This window comes from Adiantum capillus-veneris, chromosome 2 (genome assembly GCF_014529385.1).
Source record: "Adiantum capillus-veneris isolate H3 chromosome 2, ASM1452938v2, whole genome shotgun sequence".
In the NCBI taxonomy this organism is placed as follows: Eukaryota; Viridiplantae; Streptophyta; class Polypodiopsida; order Polypodiales; family Pteridaceae; genus Adiantum; species Adiantum capillus-veneris.
In genome coordinates this window covers 117,977,319-117,999,953 of record NC_140932.1, presented here as the reverse complement: position 1 = coordinate 117,999,953, position 22,635 = coordinate 117,977,319, and positions in this window count along the sequence as shown.

Sequence of the window (22,635 nt, the reverse complement as noted above, 5' to 3'; positions counted from 1 at the left end):
CCCCACTCAGGTTCTCCGATTCCCCCCCTCTCGCTCTTGCGACCTCGCCTCCAGGCGGTTCCCCCCTCTTGACGGTTTCAACCTGGCTCAATAACCATAAAAAACCTTTATTGTAATTTTTTTTAATAAATACCTATAAGCCCTTATTCCCACTACACACAAAAAGTTGCTCTCGAAATCCTATCCAGCAACCTCGACTCGGCTCTCATCGGCTCTCTCGACTTCTTCTTAGAAAACCTCATGGACTTCCACTACAGGGCAACCCTCTTTACATCTTCTTATCGATTCGAAAAATTATTTCGCAATGCAGTCATCAAGAGAGAAATCTATCTGACTTGGGATCACGCCCATCCTATGACTTATAACATATTATTTTTACCGTAGACATTTTATGCGAACGAGTCAGGAACTTCCACCTCTACCATGTCAACAGGCCCTAGCTATTTCCCAAGCACCCATGTTGATAACGTAATGGTACTCAGCTAGAAAAGCAACTACCTACTTAAGGACGTACACCCACTTTCCTCACAAATACTTCAGTTAAAATGCATCTCACTCATCAAACATCAATCAACATTTGCACGCATTAATTAACATTTTTGTGATGATATGCAATTCAATATGCCTAAATGCACTTAGCATGCCCATGCAGACCCCAATTTAATGTCAAAAGTTTACAATTTTGGTGTAGATTGATGGGTCTACATTCCCCCCACACTAAAAATTGAAGTCGTCCTCAACGAAAAAGTAAATAACTTGGACATTTCCAAAAAGCTTCTTGACTTGCTGCAACTCCCCAGCTTGGCAACTATGCTTTGAAAATTAACTGGGTCCCCTCCTTAACTGCGAACGCCCTCGTGAGCATAAAGCCTGAAACACATTACACTAACACCAGTAGTCTATCCATTCTTACTTAATTTAAAACAAGAACTAAATTTGTTTCAACAATAAAACCGTTAATCAGTCAGTCAGTCTGTGTGACAACTCAGTGACAAATTAATAAACACTAGACATAGTTATATAAACATATTAACCCCAGGAGACATATATACCCTCACTGACTAGCATTTATAAAGATTTAAAAATCACAAACCTAAACCTCACCAATAGCAACTAAAATTAATAATAAGGTGACTAGTTAATGGAATAACTATAAACCGTCCTAGGCAAAACAATAAATTTATTACTGTTTAATAGCAAGAACAATCCCTCTCCATGGCGCTAGAGCTCTATAGAGGTAAACCAATTAAGCCCTATATTATAGAAAATATACAGTGTTCACATTTAAGTGGAAGTCATCGCCCTTAATTTAGGTTTCCATCCTTTGAATTCCCAAGTTTTTAGTGGTTTTTTTTTCATGCATTCTTTTTTCTTGTTTTTGTTTTTTTTTTAAATTTTTAGCAAGTCAAGTTGGACTTGATTGTTTATTTTTATTTTTATTTATTTCACACACATTCCACTCTCACTGCTGCGTTGAGCAGAAATTATTAGCACTTACACTTCCACCCCGTACAAAACCTGGCTACAGCTCGTGGCTCTGTCACTAGAGACAAAGTGGACCCACCCGTCTACCAAACTTGTACGGCGACGGTCACACAACATATAACATAAAAGTTTTGTTTTATTCTTCCCTTGGCTCATCACTAGTGTAAATTAACTAGCATATCGCCCATAATCTAGAGTTTAAAGGTCTATAATCCCAACCACAGAGGCCTACATCACTTCTAAGGGATCGTTAGATCACCATTAAGAGCATAAATATATTGCCCATAACTAGTTTACCTACAGTGACCCTATTACCTACATTTACCCTTTATGGGTTTTTTTTGTTGTTTTTGTTTTGTTTGTTTTGATGTTTTTGCTTGTTTTTAGTGTTTTGTTTTCAATAAAACAAAAGAAATCAAGCACAAAAGAAATTATTCTTTTAGGATTTTGTGAAATTTTTTATTTGTTTGGGTTTTGTGGTTTTGTTTGTTGTTTTTTTTTTAAAAGCATCTCGCTACATATTACGAAATAGTATAGGTGCATTGGCTAAGCCAAAATGTGCTACATGCTATGGACTACAGATATCCACACATGGTCCAGTTGCCTACTCCCAGTAAAAGCTTCAGAATCCTACTTGTATTCAATGCCCTAGTTAGAGACATCTATATAAGGTTCAGAAACCTACTTTTACCAAAAAGCTACAGCTCCCTACATGTATGTGAAACCCTATCCTCTTTTTTCTATTGTGCTATGGATTCCAAACATATAAACATGCTACAGACACCTACTTTTCACTTGAAAAGCTACAATGTCCTACTTGTATAATGCCCTATCTAATACACAAATGTTTAAAAGAAAAATTCCTTCTTTTCAAAAACCAAAATGTATATGCAAATAAAGTAGCATCATGTATTATAACTCACTAGGTACAATCAATAATATTTTTGCATTGCATTACTCTCATGCATCTCTAATCCTTAAACACACATTTTCCTTGCACTTACATATGCATTTCAATTTTAAGACACGGATCCCACCAAAAATGGCATCTACTAAATCTAGATTGCTTCGTGCTCATTTCAATTTACCTAAAATTATCAGTTGATTTTATCCAGTGACAACAAATTTCTTTTTCTTTTTCTTTTTCCTTTCTTAAAAATATTTACACAATAGTTTTCTAGAGTGCAATCTATTCTACAACAAAAAAATAAAATTATGCACATCAAATGATCTATGATAGTCAACAAGAGGAAGGATGGTAGGGTTTGGTGATGCGAGAATTTATCCTAATTTTGGGCACAAACATGAACACCATACGCTATTGAAAATGGATCTTTCTACTAATTACAACATTTATTCTAATGTGTGGAGTGAAATGAAAGGGAAAAACCTCTTTTCCTAGGCCATTATCCATGGTCTATGCATGACCTAATGCTTAAAATAGAATAAAAATATATGCGTTCAAACTAAGGTCGTACCTAATGAGATACAAAATAAAAGGATTTATTGAAGCGTTTATCTCGGCCAACCTAAGAGGGCCCAAAATTATCAAAATACTTGCTGAAATTATAATTTAGTGCTTATAATGATGTGTACCATTTGCCTTGCAATGGGAACATATGGGTCATACAAATATTTGTGATTCATGTAATTTACTTGATTATGCTACAAGCTAAGCATTCATGCATATATGCAACAACAATAAACACCAAACCCTCCTCAATGGGAGCACCAAAATTGAGGCAGACAACAAGAGAGGCGAAACATTCCTTAAGGCTCCCATGCTGCTCAATTGGGGATGGGCAACCACAAGCAAGAGAAACCAACAACAAACCCACATCCAACAAGTTAAGGGGCAGGACCTAGTTATGGGATGCGAACTAGGACACAAAAGAGTCTTTGTCATGACCAAGAGGAGGTGCAACAAAACACATACAAACAATCTCACACCAAGACACACCAAATGGAACAAGATAGAGCCAAAGCAAAGAGAAGAGAGAGAGAGAGAGGGAAAAAACCCCCACAGTCGGCTATGGCGACCACGGTAGTGCCACGAGGGTGAGGGAGAGAGAGAGGCTCCCCTGCGTTGCTTTTTGGGCGTCACCACTGTGACAAAAAATCCTCCCCTCCTCAACGCACATCCGCCAGGCTAAGCCACTCAGCATTTGCTGGAGGTCGAGGTCGCCTCCCTCCCAGCACAAGTGGCACTTCCGCCACACTGGGACCTCGTCGTCCCCCTTAGCAGGTGGCTCTTCACACCCTCAAAGAGAGGAGCATGCAAAAGCTCCACGCCCTCTTGCCCAAAATAGACCATGCTCTGATACCAATGTAAGACAGGGGTGACTAGAGCCTGAGAGTCCACCACCCAACCACCCTTATATAGGCATGCCCTTGGCCCTTTGCCCTAGTTGGACTTCCCGTTCCACACTGCCTAGCCCGGCCCTGCCTTTATCTAGGCCGGCCTTGCCGGTGTCCTAACAACCAAGAGCTAGTTCAGTTAGTATACATGTAACTTTAAAGATAAGAGAATCATACTTTGAGCCTCTTTCCATTGATCCTTTTTTGGTGAAGAGATAGATTCATTATAATTAACAAGACCTTCAGAAGTAGAGAAAGCATTATCAACAATATCTTCATCATGAACATGACATGAGACATGTTCAAAATCAATAGGAAGATCAACAAAAATATCAATATCATCATTGGCAACATTTGGAATGGATGGTTGTGTAGAGGAAAGCTGCTCTATAGGAATAGTTTCATCATCTGAAAAAATGGATAATTCTGAAGCAACGATTTAGTATCATTGAAATCATCCATGGACCATGAGCCTCCCATAAGCTGTTCGTTAAAAGTAGCATCACGATTTACAATTACTTTCTTGGAGAAAGGTTCATAGAATTTGTAGCCTTTGGAAGTGTCAGAATATCCAATAAAATGACTTTAAGACCAGGAGCATCAAGATTTGTTCGTGTTTCTTTGGGAATATGAATATAACCAATACATCCAAAGGTTCAAAAATGAGATAAAGAAGGAATGTGACCTGTCCATGCTGTGATGCGTACCGTACCAGAGGGTGCAATAGTAGGAAGATGATTTTGAATAAATATTGTTGTCAAAGTAGCTTCAACCCAAAAAACACGAGATAACCCAAAATGAATCAACATACATCTTACAACATTGAGAATAGTGTGATTCTTTTGTTATGTTGAGGTGAATATGGAATAGTGTGTTTATGTTGAATTTCACTGTCAGCACAATAACTCACAAACTCTCGAGAAACATATTTGCCTCCATTGTCACTACAAAGCTTCTTGAGGTGACGACCAGTTTGAAGTTCCATAGCCTTGTGGAATTGTTTGAAAAGAGATAAGGCTTCAATTTTTGGTCTAAGTAAAAATACAATCATATATCGTGAAAAATCATCGATGAAGATAATGAAGTAGCGATATTGTGATTTCAAAGAAGGTAGAGGTCCAAATATATCAGTATGAACAAGATCCAATATATCATGAAAATGAGCTCTATTTGAGAGAGGAAAGGGTTACGATTATGCATTAGGCAAAATTTGGACTCACAAAGTGGCCCTTTAAGGAGTTTGACTTTACCTCTCTCTACCAAAACAGGCGCATGGATAAATTTTTGCAAACAAACTCCAAAGTTGGCGGAGTTTTGACAGTTAAAATGTCCTCTTCAAGCTCTATCTACTGATATATAGCACGCCATGAGATTCCTCATATTTTAGAAGATTCTTTTTTTGGTTCACTTAGATTCCGACAGAGTTGTCACATCATAGGTGAATTAAAAAAAGAATCTTCTAACCTATGAGGAATCTCATGGCGTGCTATATATCAGTAGATAGAGCTTGAAGAGGAAATTCTAACTGTCAAACCTCCGCCAAATTTGTGGTTTGTTTGCTAAAATTTATCCATGTGCCCGTTTTGGTAGAGAGAGGTAAAGTCAAACTCCTTAAAGGGCCCCTTTGTGAGTCCAAATTTTGCCTAATGCTTTCCAAGAGCACAAAACTCACAAATTCCCATCTGGGGATGAGCTTTAAGATCCATGCCATGAACAAGATTACGACGTTGAAGATCAAGGAGTTTTGAGAAATCATCATAAACAAATTGGTGATGCCATACTTTGCAATCATGATCATCAAGAGCAGTGACAACATTTGCTACAACATCATTGAGAGAGAGTTCAAATAAATTACCGTTTCAAGGAGCAGTGGCTATAGTTTGTTCATCTTTCTCAATTCACCATCTAGTATGATGAAATCCAACAAAGAGACCAAGATCAACAAGTGTAGCAACTGAAAGAAGATTATGTTGAAGATCTGGTACATGTAATACTCCTCACAAAATTTGAGTGGAACAAGATAAGGTACCAAGATATAAATCTCCAATACCCCTTATTTGACAAGTTGTGTCATCAACAAGATAAACAACACGTTGAACTGGTAGTGGATGATAGTTATGGAGCCACTTAGACTGATATATCATATTTCTTGTAGCACCAGAATTGACAATAAAAAGTGATCCATCATGTACATGAAGTATTCTGTCTAGAGCAGCTGAACATAGGATGCAACTTGTTTCTGGTACAATATTGTTTGATGTTTAGTAGCATATGCTCTATTACGATCTATGTCAAATCAACACTTATAACACATATGAGTGGGATGATCAGATCGTCCACTATATTCACAAAAGAAGAAGAATCTCTAGATAAATGTGGTTGTTTAGTGGTAATAATGTGTTCTTTATCATACTGACGTGCTCAATAATCATCTTCAATATGGCATTTCTAATACAGTAAGAATATTTTTTATTAGGAAATTTGAGATGAGAAAATATTACCGCGATGGCCACCTCTGCGGTTTCCTCGTTGAAATGGACGCCTTCAAGCATAAAAAGCAGGTTGAAATGGACGCCTTCAAGCATAAAAAGTACGTTCCATCTGTTGTGACCTAGTTTCCTTTTGTGAAATCATAGCTGTATCATGACCTGCATTATGTAATTCTTGACATTGAGGGTACTCAATTAAAGACATTCAGGCCTGGTTGAAATCAAGACCATCTTTATTAGAAATAATGGTATCAATGTTATCATAAGAAGAGTCCTTCACTATGTCAAGGAGAAGTGTAATTAGTTGTTTTTGTGGAACAAGATAACCTTGCATCTTAACACAACACAAGGAATTCACTTCCTTTTCTCACCTCACACAAAACCACTCAAGAGCTCAATGAAAGTACTTCCCTAAAATCAATTCAAGCTCTAGATGTCTTGAACTACAAGCCCTTGTCTACCCATACACACTATGTAGTGAGTCTAATTCATCAAGGCTCTGAATCCCATTTGATGGCCACCAAAAGACACAAGAAAGACCATTAAAAAATCAAAAAATCCAGCCACAAAAGTTTTCTCTCAAAAACATTACAAAAGCGTCACCAAACTCCACTTTGTTGAACTAATGGCACCGATATAAAATCACATAGTCTTGTAGAAAGTCGCATCTTCTTCCCTCAATTCCTTGCACACACACATTCATGGAAATCTCATAAATTTACATAGACTCTTTGAAGTGAAAAATTGAAGATAAAAAAATCTCATTTACTTATTAAATGAGCCGAGTCAATTAACAGGAGTTGTTAAAGGCCCTCACCTTACAAATGCACATCAAGGACAAATACGGAGAAGTAGTGAAGATTAGAGTTACACATTTTCACATGTTTCCAAAATGGTCATGTATTGTAATTTCCCAATGTATTTCAATCCATTTTAATATTTGTAATGTGTTAGGGGTTCAATGAGAGTTCCAAGCTGTAAAGAATATGTCAATTCATGTGCCTAGGTTGCATATATAGTTAGTGATGGAGCCCTTAAGGCCTTGGGCACCCGGACATTGCATATTTTAAACCTTATGGCTATGGTATAAAAGCCAACTTTTGTAAGGGTTTTGTTTAAGTTTTGGATAATAAGCGTTATGATGGTTCTGGAGAGCATTGTGTACTCTCTTTCTTCTTTATCAAGATCATAAATCCCTCGTGAAGTGTCCCTTTCAAGTGCCATCTACTTCATTGCGTTCACATGTGAAAGATCTTGGAGACATTGTACTTGTCTTGCGGTAAAACTGTGTTTTTGTTGCAACTCAACTTCTTCAAAATTTGCTCATAACTCAAGATTTACATAAGAAAACTGCACTTTTTGCATAGGAGGGGTGTTGGGGCATTGTTGCTAAGCTCTAGGTTACATTTTGAGCTAAAATTGATTAGGTCAAATCTGCCCTATAGATAATAATTGCAATTTTGGCAAGTGTTCAAAAGGGGGACTTGAGGGCATGGGCATATGTCTGTATATATTGTCTACCCATCCTATAAGCTTCGTCTCATTTGGAATTCGTTTTCTTGGTGAATCGTTAAGGTTTTCTTATGGTTTTGTGGTTAGCATGTGTTGTCTAACATGCAATTGAGTATAGTTTTGAGTTAGATAGGGATTGAGTGTTTTTTCCAAAAGACTAACTGCTCGTAGCCTCCATCCACTAGTCAAGTGGACTCCATCCCACGGTATGACATTTATGTTTGTGGTTCTCACTGTCACTACAATAAGATAGTGAGGCTTGGCATTTGGGACGAGGTAGCCTAAACTAGAAAAAAAACCTCAATATTTAATAGTTTTGTCCAAAACTTCCTGTAGGTTTGCCTAGAGGACAAAAACTAGCTTTAAGAAACCCCACGATCGAGGCTTGTCTACTTCGGATGTGTAGGATGTCTTGGGAGTTGTACTTTTCGAGAACCTTTAGGCTTAGATTAGGTTGTTTTTGAGAGGTTGATAACTTGGACTATTTTAGAGTCTGAGAATTGACGCTCTTTTTAAACTAAAAAGCAAAGAAAAACTAGTGTTGGTGGACACTTTCCATTGCCATTTGCTAATTTGATTAGGAGTAGGATAAGTAGACGTTGAGGAAGATTTCCGACCCATCTCACCCTCTGAAAGGCCATCACTAAAGTGTTTTACAGAATTTAAAAGTTTTTAGGAATGGGACTCATGAGGTGAGCTCAAAAGATCAAAAACAACATTTTTGATCATCTTGGATCTTGGAAAAGCTATAGCAACCCATTTGTAAGTTAAAAACCAGCTTAAGGAGAAGATTTCAAAGTTTGACCAAAACATAGATTATTATCTCCTTGGTGGTTTATGCTTGTAAATTAAAAAATTTCTAGCCAAAAGATTTTGAAATACTCTTTATGAAACTTGAATGACATCAAAAGTTCAAAAACCTGTATCTGCAGGTCAAGAGATAAAAATCATGATTTTTTCCAGAGGCTTGAAACTAAACATTCAACTCAAAGACATCTTGTTTATGTGAAGTATAAACACTTTTGTGAAGGCTTTAAGAGTTTTGACTTCATTCATGTGCAAATTTTGAGTTGGATCTACTCCGACCTTGAACAATAAGTAACTAAAGGTAAGAATACTTAATGCTGTTTAGAATTTGATGAGATCTCTTGGCAGATCTTAAAATACATTATTTTAACTGTGGAAGCTCAAAAGGTTGAAAAACTTTCAAATCTAGACCTAAATCGCGATTATTATCTCCTGCCTTAAAAACTCAAAATTTTCATCCTTTGACACTACCACAGGCTAAACATAGTGTATTGATACACTGATTCTAGTTTGAAGTCATTTGGACTTGCAAGTTGATAGCCTAGGCCTAGAATTTAGTGAAGAGTAGGAGCATACACAAAATTTAGCCTAGAGACTTGAAAACTGACCCAAACTTCATGAAACTTGACAAGTGACTTGTTTATGGTGTAAACATCTTGTGCAAGTCCAGAAAGTGAATAAATTACTTCATTTTGATCTGAGAGATAATAATTGGGATTATTATCTTCTATCTTGACAACTCAACTTTTAAAAAAGAAAATTGAAAGGGATTGGATCTAAGGTAGTAATAAAGTGCATGTGTGAAGTTTCACCTGATAACAGTCTTCACTTGAATAGTCATTGAAATAATATATTAAGAATTGATTTAGATCTCATTGAACACAAAATTAACTAGTGGGAACCATCAAAGTTGAAAATCTTGAATTTTTGAACCAATAGATAATAACCGTGGTTATTATCTTGGTCTTCAATATTGAAAAAATTTCAATCATTGAGCATGCCACATGATGAACCATGGTGTATTGAGTTTATGTTTCAAATTTGGTATCGTTTGGAGCTATCAAGTGTCATTTGTACCAAATCTCCACTGAAGATCTTTAACAGCTACAAAACTTGTGATAAAAACTTGAAAATTGATCCAAATCTTATCAAACCTGTCAAGTGACCTATTCATAGTGTGGGTCAAGAAACTTGGAAACAATCTTCATTTTGGGTCAAAAAATAATAATCGCTTTTTGGTAAGATAGTAATCTCGATTTTTTTCAATGATCCAAATCTTGTGAAACTTATCAAGTGACCTAATCATAGTGTGTACAACTAGTGTGGGTCAAGAAACTTGGAAAAAATCTTCATTTTGGGTCAAAAGATAATAATTGCTGTTTTGGTAACATGATAATCGCAAATTTTTTTCAATGATCCAAATCTTGTGAAACTTGTATGTAACATATTCATAGTGTGTACAACTAATGTGGGTCAAGCTCCGCGGGGGGAAGGGGGGGGACTACGTTTAAAATATGTATATCACCTACGTTCAAGGACTATTTCTAAAACTCCTTATTAGTGGGTTTTTGACAAATAAAATACACCCTTTTTTAATTCAATCTATAAATTTTTTTCAATTCCATTTTATGGTACTCTTTTGTATGTAAAAATGTGAGAAAGAAAGAAATTTAATAACCTATTTTGTCGCACTCACGTGATAGTCACGTAATTATTATGTGACCCCCCAAGGGGTCAAGAAACTTGCACTACAAGACATCGATTCAATATTGATGCCAAATTACCTACATTGGGGCAGGCGTCGGTTTATGCGTTGATAAATCTGGAGGGAGATCCAATTTCAAAAAAAAATCAAATTTTTTATTTTTGTCGCTTATTTTGACGCCTATTTCAACGTGATTTTTGACGCATATTTTGACATGTATTCCAACGCCGATTTCGATGCATATATCGAAACCTGCACCGATGCCACCTGAGAAAACAAAACCCACGGGTTCTTTCTGCATTTTTGCCACATTATTTGAAGTTCAGTTTACTCTCCTCCTCCTCCTTGCTTAAGGTCTGCTATTGTGGGGCTCTTAGGGCTTGGGATATCAACTTGCATACTCCCCTACATCAACAAGGTACGATTTTTCTTGAGGTTTATGGTAGATTTCTTTGTTTTTGTGTGTATGTGTGTGTGCCAAAGTGTGTGTGTGTGTGTTTACAAATTTGGTGGCATTTTCTCAAGTCTTTTGTGCTCACATAGGCTGCATGTGAGTGCCTTGTCCTTCTCTTCTTTTGCACACACACACACACACACACATAATTACATCCATGCAAATAAACACACAAATAAATAAAAATGCACATTAATTTGTCAACAATCTAAACACACTATGGGCCTGCTCACACACACAATCTAAACACACACATTTCAAATTAAAAATAAAATAGAAATAATATTACTTTTGTTATTCTATAAATATTATAAAAAATTATCAATTACAAACAAACATAATGGAGTTCGATAATTAAAAAATAAGAGCTACTCTAATTTAGTTCAAGTATAATTAGCTTTTTATGTTTATGCATTTTTATTTAAAAATTAGCATATTATGTTGTTTTTTTAATTGTGGCTTGTCGTAGGTTTTTTAAATGTTTGTTAGAATGTTTTAAGTTAAGTTTTAGTGCTAAGCTTTATTTACATTTGATTGTCTTCATTTGTTTGGTCGTCTTACTACGTTACCGTTAAATAATTAAGATTAGCAGGTTAGGTTTAGGTTTATATTATAGTGTTAGGTTTAGGTTTGATTATTAGGGTTTAGTCGTCTTAATACATTGTCAGATTTTTTTTGGATGAGCATAAAGTCATTAAATCATGCCAAAAATCTTGCTAACTAGCCTCATGCATATATGTGTACATAGTGGTTCAAGTCTTGGAAGTGAACATGTAAAAATTCATGTACAAATATTTGGTTTTTCCATGCTTGGGTGCTGAGGTTTTGGGTTGTTTGAGTCCCCAAGACATGGTTTCTAAAATATAGTTTTAGTTGTGCTTTATAGCTCGTGAATCCGACTTGTACATCATCAATTATGTGCGTCCAAAGTGGGCGGTCTCGACTTAGAAAGTGATTGGAGTTGCATTCGACAAAGGAAACTAGACCAACTTGATGATTTGAATTAGAAATGATGAGATTTGAAATCTCCAGAAGTAGCCAAGGTGATGGGATCCAAGCCACATTTTATGGTGTGTCATTTGGTGACCGAAGTAGTAAGTTATGCTTCTAGAAAGTTATCGGAGAAATTCTCTCACTTGGAGGAGGGGCTAGAAAATAACTTGAACATGAGGGAGTTTGGAGGATGGTGGAGGAAACAGACATGTGGCATGGGAATTATCCCACATGGGAGGAGATAAGGAGAGAATGGGGGGTATATAGGGCAATGCAGGACCCCGTATAGCTTGTATCAGTTGGTGAAAGGCTTAGCTTGTTGGGCTTGTGGGATCTTGGGAGATAGGGGTGCCTTTTCCAGCTATCCACACTTGCTTGCCCAAGCGCTTGCCCCCCCTTTTGGTCCTCTCCACAAATGCCCCCCTCCCCATGTACACAAAGTCATTGGTTTGACTCCAGGTCTTTACGAAAAAAGCCCAAAGTAAACCAATAAAAATGAAACCCCCAAGAGGCCATGTTGACTGAGGAGAGAGAAGAAAGGGATTTGATTACAAAGTATAAGAGAGCCCCATTTTAATAGCTGCAAGACCTTCAAACTTTTGAGAGAGCTCATTTTTGAGCTAGATAGAGTACACCCCCGGTTTCGAGTAGCCATAACACTCTCATCTTTCATCTGTTTTCTGCCTTTGGATACTCTACGGACATCTCCAAGAGAGGAGCTACATCATGATGTCCTTGGTTTAGCCTAATTCCAAGTGTGTTTCATGCTTGAAGGTTTCTTCATAAATATTTACAGGTGCTTATCAAAGGTGGTTTCGGCAAGGCAATACTTCTTCCTTCCAACGGTGTGACTCGTGCAAGGGTATAGAGGCACTCATTTTCCTTGACGCTTGCACGCTAACATTTTTTTGGTGCCACCCTAGAGGATCAAGTGCTCTTGTGCTCCAATTCTTGTGAAATATGTCTATTCTACAAGCAAACAATGTAAATTGGATGTGGGTCCTTATGGACAACCGCCTATGTATGTGCAAATTGTGGACAACAGTGGAGACAGTCCCGTAATTGGATTGTAGCCTTTGGAGGGTCGTGAGGTTTTGTGAAGTCAATCACTGGGGGACGGGTTACTCAGTATGAGGTGGATTAGGTATTGGAACGACCCATCGATATCCCTTGAACTTTCAACGTCACATATAAGTGTGTTTGTGGCAATCCAATATGACAGACGAGTTTCCACAGTTTCATGGATTACCTAATGAGAATGCACGAACTTTTATTGAGAAATTGGAAGTCAATTGCTTATTGCAAAATATACTAGATCAAGATATATTGTTGTGGTTGCTCTGCAATACAGTTTATAGGATGAGATAAAAGTTTGGTTACAAAATCATGAAGAGCTGGTGCAGGCATAAACTCCAGGGGTGGTTTTGGACTACAATCGTGTGAAGCAAATTTTTTTGGCACAATATAGATCCATTGAAGTACCTGATGAAGTTTGGCATGAAATTTTGGGGTACACTCAAAAGGTTAATCAGAGTGTTGATGATTTTGTCATGCAATTCACCCGTTTATGGATAAATGGGCCCAAGCTTTTGGAAATGAAATCCCTTCAGCCATGTTAAAAAAAGGATCATTTTGTGGAAAACTTAAAGGAAAGTTTGAAGTTCAAAGTTGAGCAGGAAAGGCTTGCTACCTTTGAGGAAGCAGTCACTATCACCACGGAGAAACAATGGAAGGCTCAAAGACTCAATGAGTATGGGAAAGCAGTCCATGTGTAAGGTAATGGTGGTCAAAATGAGAAACAATTGTGGCTCGGTGTTCTTGGAGGTGGAGGTGTGTGCCAAAGTGTGTGTGTGTTTACAAATTTGGTGGCATTTTCTCAAGTGTTTTGTGCTCACATAGGCTGCATGTGAGTGCCCTGTCCTTCTCTTCTTTTGCATACACACACACACACACACACACACACACACACACACACACACATAATCACATCCATGCACCTAAACACACAAATAAATAAAAATGCACATCAATTTGTCAACAATCTAAACACACTATGGGCCTGGTCACACAAACACACACATTTTAAATTAAAATTTAAATAGAAATGATATTACTTTTGTTATTTTATAAGTCTTATGAAAAATTATCACTTACAAAAAAAAATAATGGAGTTCAATAATTAAAAAATAAGAGTTACTTTAATTTAGTTCAATGTATAATTAGCTTTTTATTTGTATCCAATTTTATTTTAAAATTAATATATTATGCTGTCTTTTAAATTGTGGCTTGTCGTAGGTGTTGTAAATGTTAGTTAGAATGTTTTAAGTTAAGTTTTAGTGCTAAGCTTTATTTACATTTGATTGTCTTCATACGTTTGGTAGTCTTACTACGTTACCATTAAATAATTAAATTAGCAGGTTAGGTTTAGGTTTAGATTATAGTGTTAGGCTTAGGTTTGATTATTAGGGTTTAGTCGTCTTAATACGTTGTTAGAAATTTTTTGGATGAGCATAAAGTCATTAAATCATGCCAAAAAGCTTGCTAACTAGCCTCATGCATATATGTGTACATAGTGGTTCGAGTCTTGGAAGTGAACATGTAAAAATTCATGTACAAATATTTGGTTTTGCCATTGTTGGGTGCTGAGGTTTTGGGTTGTTTGAGTCCCCAAGACATGGTTTCTATAATATATTTTTAGTCGTGCTTTATAGCTTGTGAATCGGACTTGTACATCATCAGTTATGTGCGTCCAAAGTGGGCGGTCTCAACTTAGAAAGTGATGCAGTTGCATGCGACAAAGGCAACTAGATCAGCTTGATGATTTGAATTAGAAATGCTGAGATTTGAAATATCCAAAAGTAGCCAAGGTGATGGGATCCAAGCCACATTTAATGGTGTGTCATCTGGTGACCGAAGTAGTAAGTTATGCTTCTAGAAAGTTATCGGAGAAATTCTCACTTGGAGGAGGGGCTAGAAAATAACTTGAACATGAGGGAGTTTGGAGGATGGTGGAGGAAACAGACATGTGGCATGGGAATTATCCCACATGGGAGGAGATAAGGAGAGAATGGGGGGTATATAGGGCAATGCAGGACCCCGTATAGCTTGTATCAGTTGGTGAAAGGCTTAGCTTGTTGGGCTCGTGGGATCTTGGGAGATAGGTGTGCCTTTTCCAGCTATCCACACTTGCTTGCCCAAGCGCTTGCCCCCCCTTTTGGTCCTCTCCACAAATGCCCCCCTCCCCATGTGCACAAAGTCATCGGTTTGACTCCAGGTCTTTACGAAAAAAGCCCAAAGTAAACCAATAAAAATGAAACCCCCAAGAGGCCATGTGGACTGAGGAGAGAGAAGAAAGGGATTTGATTACAAAGTATAAGAGAGCCCCATTTTAATAGCTGCAAGACCTTCAAACTTTTGAGAGAGCTCATTTTTGAGCTAGATAGAGTACACCCCCGATTTCGAGTAGCCATAACTTTCTCATGTTTCATCTGTTTTCTGCCTTTGGATACTCTACAGACATCTCCAAGAGAGGAGCTACATCATGATGTCCTTGGTTTAGCCTAATTCCAAGTGTGTTTCATGCTTGAAGGTTTCTTCATAAATATTTACAGGTGCTTATCAAAGGTGGTTTCGGCAAGGCAATACTTCTTCCTTCCGACGGTGTGACTCGTGCAAGGGTATAGAGGCACTCATTTTCCTTGACGCTTGCACGCTAACATTTTTTTGGTTCCACCCTGGAGGATCAAGTGCTCTTGTGCTCCAATTCTTGTGAAATATGTCTATTCTACAAGCAAACAATGTAAATTGGATGTGGGTCATTATGGACAACCGCCTATGTATGTGCAAATTGTGGAAACCAGTGGAGACAGTCCCGTAATTGGATTGTAGCCTTTGGAGGGTCGTGAGGTTTTGTGAAGTCAAGCACTGGGGGACGGGTTACTCAGTATGAGGTGGATTAGGTATTGGAACGATCCATCGATATCCGTTGAACTTTCGACGTCACATATAAGTGTGTTTGTGGAAATCAAATATGGCAGACGAGTTTCCACAGGTTCATGCAATGCCTAATTAGAATGCACGAACTTTTATTGGGAAATTGGAAGTCAATTGCTTATTGCAAAATATGCTAGATCAAGCTATATTGTTGTGGTTGCTCTGCAATATAGTTTACAGGATGAGACAAAAGTTTGGTTACAAAATCATGAAGAGCTGGTGGTGCAAGCACAAACTCCAGGGGTGGTTTTGGACTACAATCGTGTGAAGCAAATTTTTTTGGCACAGTATAGATCCATTGAAGTACCTGATGAAGTTTGGCATGAAATTTTGGGGTACACTCAAAAGGTTAATCAAAGTGTTGATGATTTTGTCATGCAATTCACCCGTTTATGGATAAATGGGCCCAAGCTTTGGGAAATGAAATCCCTGCAGCCATGTTAAAAAAAGGATCATTTTGTGGCAAACCTAAAGGAAAGTTTGAAGTTCAAAGTTGAGCAGGAAAGGCCCGCTACCTTTGAGGAAGCAATCACTATCGCTAGGGAGAAATAATGGAAGGCTCAAAGACTCAATGAGTATGGGAAAGCAGTCCATGTGTAAGGTAATGGTGGTCAAAATGAGAAAAAATTGTGGCTCGGTGTTGTTGGAGGTGGAGGTGTGTGCCAAAGTGTGTGTGTGTGTGTGTGTTTGCAAATTTGGTGGCATTTTCTCAAGTGTTTTGTGCTCACATAGGCTGCATGTGAGTGCACTGTCCTTCTCTTCTTTTGCACACACACACACACACACACACACACACACACACACACACACACACACACACACACACACACACACATAATCACATCCATGCACCTAAACACACAAATAAATAAAAATGCACATCAATTTGTCAACAATCTAAACACACTATGGGCCTGGTCACACAAACACACACATTTTAAATTAAAATTTAAATAGAAATGATATTACTTTTGTTATTTTATAAGTCTTATGAAAAATTATCAATTACAAAAAAAAATAATGGAGTTCAATAATTAAAAAATAAGAGTTACTTTAATTTAGTTCAATGTATAATTAGCTTTTTATTTATATGCAATTTTATTTTAAAATTAATATATTATGCTGTCTTTTAAATTGTGGCTTGTCGTAGGTGTTTTAAATGTTAGTTAGAATGTTTTAAGTTAAGTTTTAGTGCTAAGCTTTATTTACATTTGATTGTCTTCATACGTTTGGTAGTCTTACTACGTTACCATTAAATAATTAAATTAGCAGGTTAGGTTTAGGTTTAGATTATAGTGTTAGGCTTAGGTTTGATTATTAGGGTTTAGTCGTCTTAATACGTTGTTAGAAATTTTTTGGATGAGCATAAAGTCATTAAATCATGCCAAAAAGCTTGCTAACTAGCCTCATGCATATATGTGTACATAGTGGTTCGAGTCTTGGAAGTGAACATGTAAAAATTCATGTACAAATATTTGGTTTTGCCATGGTTGGGTGCTGAGGTTTTGGGTTGTTTGAGTCCCCAAGACATGGTTTCTATAATATATTTTTAGTCGTGCTTTATAGCTCGTGAATCGGACTTGTACATCATCAGTTATGTGCGTCCAAAGTGGGCGGTCTCAACTTAGAAAGTGATGCAGTTGCATGCGACAAAGGCAACTAGATCAGCTTGATGATTTGAATTAGAAATGATGAGATTTGAAATCTCCAGAAGTAGCCAAGGTGATGGGATCCAAGCCACATTTTATGGTGTGTCATCTGGTGACCGAAGTAGTAAGTTATGCTTCTAGAAAGTTATCGGAGAAATTCTCTCACTTGGAGGAGGGGCTAGAAAATAACTTGAACATGAGGGAGTTTGGAGGATGGTGGAGGAAACATACATGTGGCATGGGAATTATCCCACATGGGAGGAGATAAGGAGAGAATGGGGGGTATATAGGGCAATGCAGGACCCCGTATAGCTTGTATCAGTTGGTGAAAGGCTTAGCTTGTTGGGCTCGTGGGCTCTTGGGAGATAGGTGTGCCTTTTCCAGCTATCCACACTTGCTTGCCCAAGCGCTTGCCCCCCCTTTTGGTCCTCTCCACAAATGCCCCCCTCCCCATGTGCACAAAGTCATCGGTTTGACTCCAGGTCTTTACGAAAAAAGCCCAAAGTAAACCAATAAAAATGAAACCCCCAAGAGGCCATGTTGATTGAGGAGAGAGAAGAAAGGGATTTGATTACAAAGTATAAGAGAGCCCCATTTTAATAGCTGCAAGACCTTCAAACTTTTGAGAGAGCTCATTTTTGAGCTAGATAGAGTACACCCCCGGTTTCGAGTAGCCATAACTCTCTCATCTTTCATCTGTTTTCTGCCTTTGGATACTCTACAGACATCTCCAAGAGAGGAGCTACATCATGATGTCCTTGGTTTAGCCTAATTCCAAGTGTGTTTCATGCTTGAAGGTTTCTTCATAAATATTTACAGGTGCTTATCAAAGGTGGTTTCGGCAAGGCAATACTTCTTCCTTCCAACGGTGTGACTCGTGCAAGGGTATAGAGGCACTCATTTTCCTTGACGCTTGCACGCTAACATTTTTTTGGTGCCACCCTAGAGGATCAAGTGCTCTTGTGCTCCAATTCTTGTGAAATATGTCTATTCTACAAGCAAACAATGTAAATTGGATGTGGGTCCTTATGGACAACCGCCTATGTATGTGCAAATTGTGGACAACAGTGGAGACAGTCCTGTAATTGGATTGTAGCCTTTGGAGGGTCGTGAGGTTTTGTGAAGTCAATCACTGGGGGACGGGTTACTCAGTATGAGGTGGATTAGGTATTGGAACGACCCATCGATATCCCTTGAACTTTCAACGTCACATATAAGTGTGTTTGTGGCAATCCAATATGACAGACGAGTTTCCACAGTTTCATGGATTACCTAATGAGAATGCACGAACTTTTATTGAGAAATTGGAAGTCAATTGCTTATTGCAAAATATACTAGATCAAGATATATTGTTGTGGTTGCTCTGCAATACAGTTTATAGGATGAGACAAAAGTTTGGTTACAAAATCATGAAGAGCTGGTGCAGGCATAAACTCCAGGGGTGGTTTTGGACTACAATCGTGTGAAGCAAATTTTTTTGGCACAATATAGATCCATTGAAGTACCTGATGAAGTTTGGCATGAAATTTTGGGGTACACTTAAAAGGTTAATTAAAGTGTTGATGATTTTGTCATGCATTCACCCGTTTATGGATAAATGGGCCCAAGCTTTGGGAAATGAAATCCCTGCAGCCATGTTAAAAAAAGGATCATTTTGTGGCAAACTTAAAGGAAAGTTTGAAGTTCAAAGTTGAGCAGGAAAGGCCCGCTACCGTTGAGGAAGCAATCACTATCGCTAGGTAGAAACAATGGAAGGCTCAAAAACTCAATGAGTATGGGAAAGCAGTCCATGTGTAAGGTAATGGTGGTCAAAATGAGAAAAAATTGTGGCTCGGTGTTCTTGGAGGTGGACGTGGTCGTGGTCGGGAAGAGGGATGGCTCAATCCTGTGAAGGTCAGCCTAATGCTAATGCGCAAGTCATGGACAAGGTGTCTTTGAGCCGCAAAGGAGGTTTATATCTACCTGTTATAACTATGGTGAGATTGATCACATCAACACTTATTGGTCAAAGCCAACAAGAATGGGAGGTGATATGTTTTCACTTCCTCAGCAAATTCCTAATAGGGATAATGATTATGCATTGGATATACGGGGAGATCAAGGTACTGAACATGAAAATCAGGCCTCAACCTCTTGTGATCATGTGGGTATTGTGCATGCTGAAAAGAAAGAAGCAGATATGATGCCCATAGGCCAAAGAGAGAGGGAAGGCTATGCCGCTCCAGGTCCTAGCAAAAAGAAAGGGAAAGGGAAAGAGAAAGAGGGTGAAGATGCAAAATTCAAGAGGAAGAGAAGGTCTTGTAGACTGTTTGAAGTAGCAGATTTACCTTTGGGAGAAGGCAAAACAACTTACAGTTTAAAGAAAGACCAGATTGGGAGGAAAGTAGATTGTACTTTTGGACAATTGATGAATGTGGTGCCCAAAATTAAGAGGTAGTGGAATTCATTAGTGAATCCAAAGAAAGAGCCGAAGCATGGACAAGTCAGAGTGTTGGCTATGGGAGAGTTATCCGACATTCGTCATGTGGTGAACGCTTGGCACAAAGGTGTGGGCATGGGAGAGGCCTACATTGATGGAGGTGCTCAAGTTTGTGTGATCACATAGTCATGTGTTGAGAGACTGGGTCTCATTACATGCAGAAGATCTAGGTTTAGGATTCGACTAGTAAACCATGCCAAAGTGAAGTGTTTGGAGCTCATTAAGAATTTGGAAGTTGAAGTCTTTAACGTGAAGGTTATAACAAACTTTCATGTTATGCCAACTGGCTTGGGAGCTTTTCCTCTCATTATGGGACGATCTTGGTTGAGAGCTGTTGGTGTTCTGCAAGATTGGGGCAAGGGCATAATCTATGTGTATGGCAGGAAGGGCGAAAAGAGGGTGTTTGATATGACTACCAAGCAACCTTTGGCACTAGAAAATGTGAGTGAAAATGATGAATCCGAAGTTACCAGTGAAGACAGTTCTAAAGATTAAAAAATTAGCAATGCTTCGAGTTCCAGTGATGAGTGTGAAGTGTCATTCTTGTTGTTGGACAAGGAGAAGAGAGAAATTGGTGAAGTATTGCAAGTGTCAGGGGATATGAATGCTTTGAGCCCGTTTAGAGCAACTTGAGGAGTTGATGCATCCTAAACAGGAATTGCCAGTGAAGAAGGATTTGATTCAAAATATGATGAGTATTTATTTGACGCAAGGAGAAAGAAGGGGGTACTTAATAATGTTGGACAGGTTTCCAAATCTTTTCATCACTTCATATCAAGAAATAAGGGGTTTTTAGGGAGATCTTGTGAAGATCGAACTAGTTGAAGGGGCAAAGCCAATAAGACAGAAATTAACAAGGATGGGTAAAGAGAAAATGAATGATTTAAAGGAGATTCAGGGTTCATTGTGCCAGTTGAAATGCTGAATGGGTGAGCCCTGTAGTGGTCACTTCAAAGAACGATGGGCGTTGAAGAGTTTGCGTTGATTATAAGCCATCAAATGCAGTGACCAAGAAAGATCCTTACTCTTTACCTTTCATTGATCAACTTTTAGATGCAGTGGCTGGCTTTGAAAGATACAGTGTGTGTGATGGTTATTCAAGGTATTTTCATCTTATCCTTGCTCTCAAAGATCTAAAAAAGACTACTTTCATCACTCCATGGGGTTGTTTCTCCTTTTGCTGCCTTCCTTTTAGGTTAACAAACAGGCCTGGAGATTTTGAAAGAAAAGTGGATTGGGTCCTTACCCCATTGCTTGGTATGTTTGTCAAACGATTTATAGATGATTTTTGTGTATACAGCTCAAGGAAAGAGCATGTTCAAAGGCTTGAAATGACTTTTGCAAGGTATGATGAATGCGGGGGTGAGTTGAACCCTAAGAAGTGTCATTTGGTGCAGCCAAGGGTGGAGCTTCTTGAACATGTGATTTCAAAAAATGGGATTGAATCAAATTCAGAGAAAGTGGAGACTTTGTTGTTGCTATCATCTACAAAAGATACTAGACAGTTGGCCACTTTCATACAAAAGGTTAAATATTTGTCTCAATTCATACCTTTGGCATCACAATTATTGTATCCATTGCAGCAAGCGGTTAAGAACAATCCCTTGAAGTGGACACATGACTGTGAAGATGTTTTTAACAGAGTCAAAGAAGTTTTGAGTACACTACCCATTATGCAAGCTCCCACTAGGAAAAAGAGTTTTATGTTAACCCAACAGTGGAGGATGATTCCATTGGGGCCATGTTGTTGCAAAGGGGGAAGGAATCTCAATATATGAAGCATGTTCGTTATGCTAGAAGAGTGAAGACTCCTCATGAAAGAAATTACTTTGAAATTGAATTGGTGATGACTAGTATGGTTTATGCTTGCAGACAATTCAGACATTACTTGTTGCAAAAGTTGTTCACTTTTCTCACCAGTTATGCATTGCATCCTCAACTGTTGAATAATTTGAATATATCAAAAACAGTGATGAAATGGGTTATTACACTTCATAAGTTTCAATTCACCTTTTTGGTAAAAGAGAGTACTTGGGCTACCCTAGCATATTTACTCACTTATAAAGACAACCCTGTTTTGGTTAAGGAAGAGGTGGTGCGGGAAACGAAAGTTGAGACTCTTGCCATATATAATGCTTCACTGTTATATATTGATGGATCTTATCAAAGAATTCATATTGCTGCTTCGGGAGGCATTGTCATCTATGATGCACAAGGAAAACTTGTAAGGAAACAAGGACTGAAACTTGATGCAAAAAGTAACAATGAAGTAGAGTACATGGCTCTTGAAGGTGGTTTTCACATGTGTTTACAATTTGGAATTAAACACTTACAGATCAAAGGAGATGCCTTGTTCTTCATGAAACAAGTATTGGAGTATGGAAGAATAAGAATAATTGGAGAATTTATGCTTCAAGGAGAAATCGCCCAAAAAGTTTGAAGCATGGAGTTTGCAGCATATTGAGAGGTCTCAAATTGAAGAAGCTCATGATGCTGCCCAAGAAATGATCAGTTGTGTGTTTGTGTTGAGGGAAAATTCCCCTGTTTTTAATTGGGGAAGTGTTATAAAAGGAGATGGATTTTTTGTTGACAAGTGTTTTACATGAAGGTCTACCATCCTCCAAAAAGTATGCTTTTATAAGAAAATCTAGAAAGTACAAAATGCTTGATGATGTGCTTTACATGAAAGCCAGCTTAGTATTGTGTTGTGT